Source organism: Bos grunniens, chromosome 10 (assembly GCF_055505025.1).
Source record: "Bos grunniens cultivar Pamir isolate PY7600 chromosome 10, Bosgru_T2T1.0, whole genome shotgun sequence".
Taxonomy (NCBI): Eukaryota; Metazoa; Chordata; class Mammalia; order Artiodactyla; family Bovidae; genus Bos; species Bos grunniens.
In genome coordinates this window covers 29,269,080-29,283,336 of record NC_141174.1, presented here as the reverse complement: position 1 = coordinate 29,283,336, position 14,257 = coordinate 29,269,080, and the positions used below count along the sequence as shown (strand labels likewise).

Here is a 14,257-nt window from a genome sequence, read left to right as displayed (position 1 = left end):
AACTATGCCCTACATTCATAACAGGTGGTTTGCTTGAAGTCAGGTAGTGAGTCAGCAGTGGGACTTCCAACAGAATCCAGTTTTTCTGTCACCTGCTGACTCTCTGGAGAAGATCTCCCAGCTCCCTCTTCATGTTAGGCAATTGGGGAAAAAAGTCTCAGTAGTAGGGAGAGATTGCCGGTTTTTCTGAGGGCATTGCCTTTCTGTATGTGTATGTGTGTGTACACATCGGTGTATTTGTGTGTGTTTCTGTGTTTGCTCATGTTTTATGAAACATTTTTGCCAAGCGGTATCTTCTTCCCACTTCCCAGATGGTAGTTCTGATTTTTTTTTTTTGTTGTTTTGGAAATTGCTCACAAATCAGAAGGCTTCATTTGCCAGTTGACAGATTTTAACAGCAGCTGGTAGGTGACCACCCTCCACCACCCGTTCCTCCCACTCTCTTCCTCGGCTGGGCATCAACAGACAGTGCCGGAAAGCTTGGGGAGGCTTAGCTCTGTGAGGGAGGTTTGACCATTATTGGAAAGATTCAATACAAAACCAAATTGAAATGTGTCTTTCTGCTTAGATGAAAGCCGTTCTTGTACATCTTTCTCTGACTCCTTTTTTCCCATCAGTTCCTTTTCAGTAGAATGGTACCTTTGCCACATTTATTGTGCTGTGAGGGGAAGAAGTTACTTTTGAAAGTGCTATAATAGAGCTTGCTGAATGGGATATTGAAAATTCAACCCAAAGGAGATGAATCCGTTGAGTAGAAATCATTTTGAAATGTCTTTGAATGACGAATTGTACTGAGACAAGTGTGGCCTTGATTGACTTTAATTGGTTGGAAAATACTGAATAAAAGATCCATGGAGGCCAGCCCCACACCAGCCCAAATCCCATCTAGTTTTGTGCTGTAAATTTTGTTTATTGCTCTCACTTTCTCTCTCACATAGTTAGCATTGAACTACCTGTTTCACTTCCTTGCCAGGAGCAGAATGTAGCTTTCATTAGTCTGCAGCATGGTTGTAGAGATTTTCATTTGCTATATGTTATTCAGATTCAAAGGTGGTTTTAACCTTTCTCTCTGTTAGTGAATAGAGTGTGTTATCATTGATTGAAGTCAAGCATAAATGCAATAAAATGGATTTCCCGACAGTGGCCTTTTGTATTCATCAAGTGAAAAGCTGCAAAGGAAGAAAATTGAGGTCGTAATGTATCTGTTGCATTTGGTTATTAGTAAACATCAGAGATGTCATATCATTTAATTCAAGTTGAAGAACATGAACTTTGGAAACAAACTACCTGTGATTAAAGCCTAGGTGACTTTGGGCATGTTATGTTACATTCTCCGTGCCTCAGTTTCCTTATCTATAAAATGGGGAGAAACAATAATATCTGTCTCGTAGAACTGTTGTGAAGATTACATGAGATATTGAAAAGCACACAAGCTACATAGAATAGATTTTCTTGAACTATTAAAATCTACTTTGTTTATTATTTTGAATGTTGGCTGTAAAGTTTCTTTGAAAATATTTGCAGCACATTAAAGGATAAAAGGTTACAATGTACAAATAACTGTAGGCCTCTTGATATTAAACATGATGATGTCCTCAAAACTAACTCCTGTTTGGTTGAGTTCAGAGAAAGACTTACAATCTGGGTTTCAAATGAGCTAAACTGCATTAATTTGCAGGTCTATTCACATTTAGCACAAACACTATAGTTAGAAAAACACCGTGAAGCTGTTCAGAAATGGAGATGATGTTCACAGTATATTTCAAAGGTGGAAAAAAATAGTTCAACCTCATTTGAAAGGCAAATAGTTACTAATCTACGTGAAGGGTAGCTGAACTTTGGGACATCTTTTAAATTCTACCGATCGTGAAAACAAGAAAGGCAAATGTAAGCCTGTAAGTGATAGTGTTTTAGGACTGAAAATAATTTAGAAATCAGAGTCCCTGCATGCTACGGTCCGGGAAGCTGGGACCTGGAGGATATACTGAACTTGCTCTATATCACACAAGTAGATGATGATGGGGAACCTGCATCATGACTCAGGCACTGACTTGATAGCAAACTCACCTCCCTGGGTAAATTAGGAAATCTGGATCAAGTGGTGACTCTAACTCAGTGATGCTTGATACCAAGGATCTAGGCCTTGTACTGAAGGTAAGTGTGGGTGGTGTCTGTGTGTGTGAGTTTGGCCAAAGAAGAAGGCTTTAGATTTATCTGGTATTGGAAGGCTCACCTCCCTGGGTAAATTAGGAAATCTGGACATGAGAAAGGGCCTATTCAGGAAAGATGGACTTCATCTGCAAGAGGCTGCAGATACTAAAATTCTAAAAAATTGCAGCAGCACAATTTTCAGACTATAAATTTGGAAGGGAATTTTATAGAGTTCAGAATAGCAGGTGAATTACTTTGACAATGGCTAGAGAGGTTAGGAGGGAATTCAGTAGCATAGATGAATGAAACAGGAATCCTGAGATAAATGACCCAATAAGTTGAAAGAAAGAGAAACATGGAAAGTGGAAGGAAAGTCAGATTATAAAAGAAAGATGGTAGAATCCTAAAAATAAAGAAGGTAGGTGAATGTTGGAATTATTGTCAGCAACTGAATATCTTAATAAAATTTGAAATGTCAGAAATGTAGGATTATTTGAAGATAACTTTTATCATTTTCTTCACTATGGAAAAGCCACTTAGTATTTTTGGTTTTAATTTCTTTCCTTGTGTGATCAGAATTAAAATAGCATACTCTCCTAATACTATTTTAATTATGACATTTAGGAGGGTCAGAAATCATTTACTTAAAAATTTCTCTAAATTGTGACAATTTCAATCCTATTATTTTGTAGTATCCATTAGCTTAGGATGCTTTCATTTAGCCAATACCCAATATATTCTCAGAGAAGGCAATGGCACCCTACTCCAGTACTCTTGCCTGGAAAATCCCATGGACGGAGGAGCCTGGTAGGCTGCAGTCCATGGGGTCGCTAAGAGTCAGACATGACTGAGCGACTTCACTTTCACTCTTCACTTTCATGCATTGGAGAAGGAAATGGCAACCCACTCCAGTGTTCTTGCCTGGAGAATCCCAGGGACGGGGGAGCCTGGTGGGCTGCTGTCTATGGGGTCGCACAGAGTTGGACATGACTGAAGTGACTTAGCAGCAGCAGCAGCAGCAACACATCCTTACTTGCATTTATAAATATATCATTTATTTGAGTTTATAAAAATGAATCCACATAGGGTAATGATACTGAATAATGACAATGTCTATTACCTCTAAATGCCTGGTAAATTTTGCAGACAAAAGTATCATTAACAAGTTTTGAAGATCTGATTAAACATAATATTGGTAGATTGGGGAGGTTCCAAATTTAGTTAAGAAAAAACTCATTAAGGTACATTTAACAAAATTTTAGAACGCTAATTAAGGAAGTGTTAAAGTAGGAATGGTTAATATTTTCTTTTCCCCAGGAATAGAGTATTTTGGTAAACAGATTTTTTCCCAGCCCATTTATCTAGTGAAAATGTCATTACCATGTATGAAATAAATTTTTATCCCTCATTATTTTGGGTACCCTCATCAGATTTTGTTTATTTTTTAATTCTGTAGTTTTAGAAATACATCAGCTGTAAATGCACAGGTAGGTCATACTCCAAATGGACACGCAATAAGGACCTGCTGCGTGACACATGGAACTCTGCTCAGTGTTACTTGGCAGCTTGGGTGGAAGGGGGATTTAGGGGAGAATGGATGCATGTATATGTATGGCTGAGTCCTTTCACTGTTTGCCTGAAACTATCACAAGATGATTTACAATATTGTCATTGTTCAATTGCTCAGTTGTGTCCGACTCTTGGCAACTGCATGAACTGCAGCACGGCAGGCTTCCCTGTCCTTCACTATCTCCCGGAGTTTGCTCAAACTCATGTTCATTGAGTCAGTGATGCCATCCAACCATCTCATTCTCTGTCACCCCCTTCTCCTCTTGCTTTCAATCTTTCCCAGCATTAGGGTCTTTTCCAATGAATGGTCTCTTCACATTAAGTGGCCAAAGTATTGGAGCTTCAGCTTCAGCATCAGTCCTTCCAGTGAATATTCAGGCTTGATTTCCTTTAGGATAGACTGGATCCATCTCCTTGCTGTCCAAGGGACTCTCGAGTGCCTTCTCCAGCACCACAATTCAAAGCTGTTTTAAATAACCCTCAAAACCCTTACCCCTCACTCTGAAATAAAAACTGTCAATTTTTTGTCTGTCAGCACAGTCATCTTCCAGAAAATGACAGAAGCTTTACTGTCAAGGGTGAACTTGACTGAACATCGTACCTGCAGACCAAGTTTGTCTTGTGTCTTTTGTGGCTATGACAGGTGCAGTGTCTTTTTTTTAAAGTGACCTCACGTTTCCATATGCCTATCTATTGTCCTGGACGAGATGGGTAATTTTTGAGTGCTGTGCTAAATTGCTTCAGTTGTGTCTGACTCTTTGTGACCCTATGGACTATAGCCTGCCAGGTTCCTCTGTCCATGCAATTCTTCAGGCAAGAATACTGGAATGGGTTGTCATTCCATTCTCCAGAGGATCTTCCCAACCCAGGGATCTAACCTGTATCTCTTTTGTCTCCTGCATTGGCAGGCAGGTTCTTTACCTCTAGCACCACCTGGGAAGCCCTGAAAGTGAAAAGTGAAAGTCGCTCAGTCATGTCTGACTCTTTGTAATCCCATGGACTGTACAGTCCATGGAATTCTCTAGGCCAGAACACCGGAGTGGATTGCCTTTCCCTTCTCCAGGGGATCTTCCCAATCCAGGTATTGAACCCAGGTCTCCTGCATTGCAAGCAGATACTTTACCAGTTGAGCTACAAGGGAAGCCCTGTGGAGGGTCAAATCTTGCCCCTAGGGTGTTTTAGGGTCAGATTCCAACCTTCAGGTTATTTGACACGTTGATGGAAATGGTCGCCCCCTTAACTTCAACCTGCATCATGATCACTTTTAGTGTTTGTTCTAGAACTCAGGGTGAAGTAGTTCCAAGGACACATAGCTCAATTGTTTAACATCTTATTTTTGACAATACACATTGTTTCTATTTGTGCTTGTATATTGCTTTGATTTGTACTTTGAATTATTTGGTCAGAATTATATGATTCTGTTCATCTCTTTATTGTATTACAATAGCTCTTAACAACACTGAATCCATTGAATTAAGGGGGTAAAAAATGAAGATAAAAAAGCAGGGTACGTTGAGCTATTTCAAATCCTGAAAGATGATGCTGTGAAAGTGCTACACTCAATATGCCAGAAAATTTGGAAAACTCAGCAGGGGCCACAGGACTGGAAAAGGTCAGTTTTCATTCCAATCCCAAAGAAAGGCAATGCCAAAGAATGCTCAAACTACTGCACAATTGCACTCATCTCACATGCTAGTAAAGTAATGCTCAAAATTCTCCAAGCCAGGCTTCAGTAATACATGAACCGTGAGCTTCCAGATGTTCAAGCTGGTTTTAGAAAAGGCAGAGGAACCAGAGATCAAATTGCCAACATCCGCTGGATCATCGAAAAAGCAAAAGAGTTCCAGAAAAACCTCTATTTCTGTTTTATTGACTATGCCAAAGCCTTTGACTGTGTGCATCACAATAAACTGTGGAAAATTCTGAAAGAGATGGGAATACCAGACCACCTGACCTGCCTCTTGAGAAACCTATATGCAGGCCAGGAAGCAACAATTAGAACTGGACATGGAAAACAGACTGGTTCCAAATAGGAAAAGGAGTTTGTCAAGGCTGTATATTGTCACCCTGCTTATTTAACTTATATGCAGGGTACATCATGAGAAATGCTGGGCTGGATGAAGCACAAGCTGGAATCAAGATTGCCAGGAGAAATATCAATAACTTCAGATATGCAGATGATGCTACCCTTATGGCAGAAAGTGAAGAAGAACTAAAGAGCCTCTGATGAAAGTGAAAGAGGGGAGTGAAAAAGTTGGCTTAAAGTTTAACATTCAGAAAACTAAGATCATGGCATCCGGTCCCATCACTTAATGGGAAATAGATGGGAAACAGTGGAAACAGTGTCAGACTTTATTTTTTGGGGCTCCAAAATCACTGCAGATGGTGATTGCAGCCATGAAATTAAAAGACGCTTACTCCTTGGAAGGAAAGTTATGACCAACCTAGATAGCATATTCAAAAGCAGAGATATTACTTTGCCAACAAAGGTCCATTTAGTCAAGACTATGGTTTTTCCAGTGGTCACATATGGATGTGAGAGTTGGACTGTGAAGAAAGCTGAGCCCTGAAGAATTGATGCTTTTGAACTGTGGTATTGGAGAAGGCTCTTGAGAGTCCCTTGGGCTGCAAGAAGATCCAAGCAGTCCATCCTAAAGGAGATCAGTCCAGGGTGTAAATTGGAAGGACTGATGCTGAAGCTGAAACTCCAGTACTTTGGCCACCTCATGCGAAGAGCTGACTCATTGGAAAAGACCCTGATGCTGGGAGGGATTGGGGGCAGGAGGAGAAGGGGACGACAGAGGATGACACGGCTGGATGGCATCACCAACTTGACAGACATGAGTTTGGGTAGAGTCCGGGAGTTGGTGATGGACAGGGAGGCCTGGAGTGCTGTGATTCATGGGGTCACAAGGGATTGGACATGACTGAGCGACTGAACTGACTGAACTGAACTGAACCTCCCAGGATCACATCTGGAGAATGGCTAGTATAATGACTCCCTCAGAGTCAGGAGGGAAAGCAAGCTTGACTGAGGTACCCATTCTATTCCCAGTTTGCTTAGTAGCTGGTGATTGGAAGACATTCTGCAATAGAGTTAAAAAAAAAAGAAGAAGAAGAAGAAGAAGAGTAGAATGTAGAATACAGGAAGAAATTAATGAGGGAAAATGTGTTAAATTTTATTAAAGAGACAAGTAGATATTCACTTACAAGTTTAGCAAAAAGAAATTGAAATAGATTCATAGAAGCTAATTTTGATGAACAGTGGTTACTTTCCACCCCTGCTTACCAATGGGTTCTGTTCCAAGGGCGTCTTCATAAGCTACTTGGAATGTGAAAGGCTATTTCCTGTTAAGAGTTGGGGCTGTCGTCCAGACCACATAAGCCCATTTAATCTGTGTATATCAGAAATACAAGATAAAGAGTTGAATAAATTCTAGTGAAATATATAACAACCACTGGACACATCTGTGTTAAACACCCACTCTGTGCCTGATTATGGTGACAGGTACTTTTCTGTGGTTGATGCTTTGAGGGTTCCAATTCTTCCCACTATAGTTGGATGTGGCTAATTAATTACTGCTTTCATTTAATAAATATTTATCGAGCAGCTGCTGTTAGTCTGACACTACACTAGCTTGGCTGTGAGGATGCAAAGAGAGGGACTCTGCTCCCACTTTTAAAGAGCTGCCTCTCTAGAGGTGATGTGTACAAGTACATGGAGAATGTTAAATTGTTTTGGTAAAATGTTTTGACTGGGGTAAGCGCTGACAGGAGGAGGAGCAAGAATAAGGGAAAGAAACCCAAGCTCAGGTTTGTGTTTTGGAAAAGGGAGGGGAGAACAGATCCTAAAGAAGTTTAAGCATTTTGAAGAATGATGTTAAAATTAGGAGTTTGGTATTGACATACCCACTTCTATATATAAAATGAGCTTCCCTGGCAGCTTGGTGTAGAGAATCCACTTGTAATGCAAGAGACGTGGAGACATGGGTGCAATCCTTGGATCAGGAAGATCCCTTGATCTACAGGAGGAAATGGCAACCCACTCCAGTAATCTTGCCTGAAAAATCCTGTGGACAGAAGAGACTGTTAGGCTATAGTCCATGGGGTACCAAAAGAGTCAGACAGAACTGAGCAACTAAACAAGAACAACAATATATGAACTAGATAACCAACAAGGACCTACTGTATAGCACAGGAAACTGTACTCAGTATTTTGTAATAGTCTATAAGGGAAAAGAATCTGAAAAGGAATATGTATAGATATATGGGCTCCCCAGGTGGCTCAGATGGTAAAGAATCTGCCTGCAATGCAGGAGACCAGGGTTTGATCCCTGGGTCAGGAAGATCCCCTGGAGAAGGACATGGCATCCCATTCCAGTATTCTTGCCTGGAGAATGCCATGGACAGAGGAGCCTGATGGGCTACAGTTCATGGGGCCACAAAGAGTTGGACACGACTGAATGACTAACACTTTCATATATATATACATATATATATTGTCATATATATGTATGACTGGATCATTTTGCTGTACACATGAAGCTAACACAACATTGTAAATCAGCTTTACTCCAATAAAAAATTGTGAATGGGAATAGAGGGCGCAGAGGTCATTCTGCGCACAGAAACATGAGGATGGGAATAAAGGATAAAGGTTGGGAGTAGGTGGGTGCAGGATGGCCATGGTGGGGGTTGTAGTGAGACCCCGGCTGGAGGCTGGTGTTGAATGCATGAATGAAGAGCTTGGGAGGGAATGGAGGAACTGCTTTTGCCAGTCGCCGTTCTGGACGTGGCAGTTGAAGCTGTGGGTGGTCTGAGATTAGCAGGTCCAGCATGTGGACTGAGCCAAGTGCTCAAGGCAGAACCTTTCAGAGCACTGGCGCCAAGAGAGCAGGGAGGCTGCAGGGAAGCATGAGGCTGCCTTGCTGTGGAAGATCAAGGGAATAGCCTCCTCCGTGGTATCACATTTCATGTGTGGATCAATAGGTAGGACTCAAAAGCAGCAACCTCGGAGTGCATCATCAGCGGACAAGTCACTGCATTTCTTCAACATCTTTGCCTTTGAGCTGCAAGAGCAGGTCTCAGGTGCCCTGAGAACCCTGGTTTCCACATTAAGTGATTTTCAGCAGCATGGGCTTCTGACCCCTTCAGCTTAATTGTGGCAGGAACTCAGTTCACAAGGTCCTTTTACTTTTCTCATGTTTCAGTTCAGTTTAGTTGCTCAATCGCGTCTGACTCTTTGTGACCCCATGGACTGCAGCACGCCAGGCTTCCTTGTTCATCACCAACTCCAGGAGCTTGTTCAAATTCATGTCCATAGCGTCAGTGATGCCATACAACCATCTCATCCTCTGTCATCACCTTCTCCTCATGCCTTCAATCTTTCCCAGCATCAGGTCTTTTCCAAAGAGTCAGTTCTTTGCATCAGGTGGCCAAAGTGTTGGAGTTTCAGCTTCAGCATCAGTCCTTCCAATGGATATTCAGGACTGATATCCTTTAAGATGAACTGGTTTGATCTTCTTGCAGTCCAAGGGACTCTCGAGAGTCTTCTCCAACACCACAGTTCTGGTTCATTCCTGGGTTTCGGTAGATAAGCACTTCTCATGTTTACCTTGTATGTTTATAATTTCTTCAGTTACTCTGTGCTATCTCCAACCCGTAGAGTTATGTTTTATTCTAAAAATGGATTTCTTTAATATCTTAAAAGATTTTAAATATTTGAGATTCTTATATCTAAAAAAAATATTTCTCAATAATTCTTGTGGGGAAAAATTTTGCATAGCTTTTTAAACACCAACATATAATTTGGGATGTCTCTTCTAGAGCTCAGACACATAAAATTAACTTTTATCTTAGATTGATATATGCAGTATTTATCCTTGATACAAGTGTACAAACCCTTATTTGGAATCTCCAAATCCAAGACCTTGAAAACCGGAATCTTTTCAAAATATCAGGGATTACTTGAACTGAGATGAGGTTATTTAGAACTTTCACTTATTTATCTTAGAGTGAATATTTGCATGTTTTAATTATTAATGCATCTTATTACAAGATGTTGCCCCAGACCCTACTGGGGTGTTAAATAGATTATGATATGTACACAGTTTTTTCCTTTTTAAAAATCCAAGAGAACATGAATTCTGAAATCTAAGTGCCAAGTGTTCCAGCTGCATGCTTGGCAGTCTTTGAAGTTACTGACCCATCTAGGCTATTTCTGCTTTCTGAGATGAGCCCACTTTTTCTGCCTGCTTTCTGGCCCTCTGAAGGCTTTTGATATCATAGAAGAGAGTTAATGGGATTATAATTGCCAGGTGAGGGCTGGGTCTATTTTTATTTGTCAACTGTGTCTGACATCAGGCCCTGGGACTGGCATCTCATGCTGTTTATTAAGAAGATGGACTTTTTTTCTAAAGCATGTTTTAAAATTATTTATTTGTGACTACACTGGGTCTTTGTTGCTGTGCCCAGGATTTCTCTAGTTGCAGCAAGTGGGGGCTAATTTCTATTTTCAGTGCATGGGCTTCTCATTGCGGTGACTCTAGAGTGTTCAGGCTTCAGTAGTTGCGGTGCGTGGGCTTAGTTGCCCTATGGCATTCAGGATCTTCGCAGACCAGAGATCAAACCCATGTTCCCTGAATTGGCAGGTGGATTCTTTAACTACTGGATCACCAGGGAAGTCCTAGCAGATGGACTTTTGAATAAGTGAATTCCTTTGCATTATCTTTCCTTTTCCTCTCCTGATTCCAGGCTTGCCTGTACATCTGCTCTACAGTCTCTAAACAGAATGAAAGCTGTCTTTACAGGGCACAAGTTTGAATAGTAGCTTCATTCTGTAGGCAGTTCTGATCAGTGGATTTTGCTGTTTGAAGTGAATTTACAGATTCTGAGCCTCATCAGGAAAGAGGGCATAAACAGTTAGTATCTTTGGCTTCGGATATAGGAGGGAAAAGTTGTCTAGGGACACGTACCTGAATTTTGACAATCCCAGCTACTGTGGATAAGCAGAAACTCTTTGGGTCCCACTTTGATCGTGTTTGTCCTTTATCATTTGAGGCCCAGCCTTTCTTTTTTCATGGTTCCCTGGCACCTGGGGAATGAAACACCTGTTATTTGCATATTGCTTTGTATTTACCAAGTAGAATAATGTAATGGAAGGAATATGGGCTTTGGAGGCAGATAGAGCTTACACATTACTTGATTTCTGTGGATCCCAGGAACTTCTTCTGTTGAGTGAGCATACAATGGCTACCTCTAAGCATATTACTCAGTTTTAAATGGGATATTATATATAATATAATGAGTACATTGTTCAGTTCATTCGCTTAGTTGTCTCTGACTCTTTGCGACCCCATGGACTGCAGCATGCCAAGCCTCCCTGTCCATCACCAACTCCTGGAGTTCACTCAAACTCATGTCCATGGAGTTGATGATGCCATCCAACCATCTCATCCTCTGTCGTCCCCTTCTCCTCTCATCTTCAATCTTTCCCAGCACCAGGGTCTTTTCAAATGAGTCAGCTCTTCTTATCAGGTGGCCAAAGTATTGGAGTTTCAGCTTCAATATCAGTCCTTCCAATGAACATTCAGGACTGATTTCTTTTAGGATGGACTGGTTGGATCTCCTTGCAGTTCAAGGGACTCTCAAGAGTCTTTTCCAACACCACAGTTCAAAAGCATCAATTCTTCAGCACTCAGCTTTCTTTCTAGTTCAACTCTCACATCCATACATAACTACTGGAAAAACCATAGCCTTGACTAGATGGACCTTTGTTGGCAAAGTACTGTCTCTGCTTTTTAATGTGCTGTCTAGGTTGGTCATAGCTTTTCTTCCAAGGAGTAAGCGTCTTTTAACTTCATGGCTGCAATCACCATCTGCAGTGATTTTGGAGCCCCCAAAAATGAAGTCTGCCACTGTTTCCAGTGTTTTTCCGCCTATTTGCCATGAAGTGATGGGACTGGATGCCATGACCTTAGTTTTCTGAATGTTGAGCTTTAAGCCAACTTTTTCACTCTCCTTTTTCACTTTCATCAAGAGGCTCTTTAATTCTTCTTCACTTTCTGCCATAAGGGTGGGGTCATCTGCATATCTGAGGTTATTGATATTTCTCCTGGCAATCTTGATTCCAGCTTGTGCTTCCTCCAGCCCAGCTTTTCTCATGATGTACTCTGCATATAAGTTAAATAAGCAGGGTGACAATATACAGCCTTGACAAACTCCTTTTCCTATTTGGAACCAGTCTGTTTTCCATGTCCAGCTCTAACTGTTGCTTCCTGACCTGCATACAGGTTTCTCAAGAGGCAGGTCAGATGGTCTGGTATTCCCATCTCTTTCAGAATTTTCCAGTTTATTGTGATGCACACAGTCAAAGGCTTTGGCATAGTCAATAAAGCAGAAGTAGATATTTCTCTGGAACTCTTTTGCTTTTTCGATGATTCAGCGGATGTTGGCAATTTGATCTCTGGTTCCTCTGCCTTTTCTAAAACCAGCTTGAACATCTGGAAGTTCACGGTTCACTTATTGCTGAAGCCTGGCTTGGAGAATTTTAAGCATTACTTTGCTACTGTGTGAGATGAGTGCAATAGTGTGGTAGTTTAAGCATTCTTTGGCATTGCCTTTCTTTGGGATTGGAATGAAAACTGACCGTTTCCAGTCCTGTGGCCACTGCTGAGTTTTCCAAATTTGCTGGCATATTGAGTGTAGCACTTTCACAGCATCATCTTTTAGGATTTGAAATAGCTCAACTGGAATTCCATCACCTCCACTAGTTTTGTTCATAATGATGCTTCCTAAGGCCCACTTGACTTCACATTCTAGGAATGTGAAGTCACATTTTGGCTCTGGGTGAGTGATCACACTGTTGTGATTTTCTGGATCGTGAAGATATTATTTGTACGGTTTTTCTGTGTATTCTTGCCACCTCTTCTTAATATCTTCTGCTTCTGTTAGGTCCATACCATTTCTGTCCTTTACCGAGCCCATCTTTGCATGAAATGTTCCCTTGTTATCTCTAATTTTCTTGAGGAGATCTCTAGTCTTCCCCGTTCTGTTGTTTTCCGCTATTTCTTTGCACTGATCACTGAGGAAGGCTTTCTTATCTCTCCTTGCTATTCTTTGGAACTCTGCATTCAAATGCGTATATCTTTCCTTTTCTCCTTTGTTTTTGTGGTTTAGTAAATTTTGCTTTTAGAGTCCTTTGCCTACAAATGATTGCTCTTTTTTTTTAAAATTTTTTAATTTAATTTAATTTTTAAAATTTTATTTTATTTTTAAACTTTAAAATACTGTATTAGTTTTGCCAAATATGGAAATGAATCCGCCACAGGTATACCCGCGTTCCCCATCCTAAACCCTCTTCCCTCCTCCCTCCCCTAATGATTGCTCTTGTTCCTCACCAAAACCTTAAAAAAGGGGAAGGCAGGGATCATTATTTTCATATGAAGAACGGAAGCCTCAGAAAAGTCAAGTAACAAAGGACAAGTCACACAGCTAACATGTGGCAGGATCAAGGCTAAAACCTGTGTCTTTTGATTCTAAATTCTTTGGCTTTTCACTTCCTATCTTCATAAGTGAAGGAAAATATTTCTGAACATAAAGTGAATTTTGGATGGAGCTGAGTTCAGTTCAGCCAGTGCTTTCAGGATGCTGACAGAGTCAAGGGCACCGAGCTCCATCTTGGGGCTGTAAAGGCCTATCGTGGACTCTGCTTCCAGAGAATCATGGTATTTAAGGGACAAAACATGGGGCAGCTTTGTCAGTATGAAATAAATGCTGTGGAATCAGAGAGCAGTTGTGGTATTTGGGGCCCTAGTTGTGGTATTTGTGGTATTTGGTTGCTTTAAACTATGTTTGTACTCAGATGCTCAGTGGTTTCTGACTCTTAAAGTATCACAAATTTCTTTTAAACTGAGAGAACCCTAACAGGTTAGCTTACTCACATTAGCTGTGCTGTAAATGTGTTTGGGTTCAGCGGATACATCAGCTGTGTGGGAGGAATCGAGGATATAATTCAGCTGGGGAAATAAGGCATAAGTGAATAAAATGTTAATAAAGATTTTAAAATAGTCAAGCTAGAAGACATGTCACAAAGCAATACATACTTATTTGCTTAATGAATTATGTAGACAGCATTTCTTGTAGAAATTCAGAGAAGAGAGCGATATAAAGTTCCTTGGCCAAGATTTTATAATTCTGTATTGTCAGGGGAAAGTCTAAAACAGAGATCTCTTAACTCTCACCTGTAATACTCTTTGCACTTGACTACACCAGTCAGAATCCTTTTGGGTGCAAGTGACAGAAATTAAATCAAAAGGGGCTCAAGTGTACATGCTCGTGTGCATGCATGCGTGCACACACACACACATACACACACACTAGAGTTTTTTAGTTCACAGAAGTGAAAAGCCCAGTGAATTGTGCTTCCAAATGAAAACGATTGGCTCTACTTCACAGGGGGTCTTAGTATTAAGAATCCAAAATTCTTGATTCTACTGTTTTTTGTGCTGGTTTTTTTCTCAGGCAGACTGTCTCCTAG

At 40.8% G+C, this 14,257-nt stretch overlaps 1 protein-coding gene and 1 non-coding gene across 2 annotated transcripts in view; both read left to right on the top strand.

The window, feature by feature from the left end:
- Positions 1-14,257, top strand: part of SYT16 (synaptotagmin 16) — a 156,707-nt gene that overhangs the window by 71,289 nt on the left and 71,161 nt on the right. The window lies entirely within an intron of this gene.
- On the top strand, positions 6,678-6,817 carry LOC147364218 (small nucleolar RNA SNORA7). Its single transcript, XR_015135631.1, has one exon. It is a non-coding gene; the product is annotated as a small nucleolar RNA SNORA7 (small nucleolar RNA).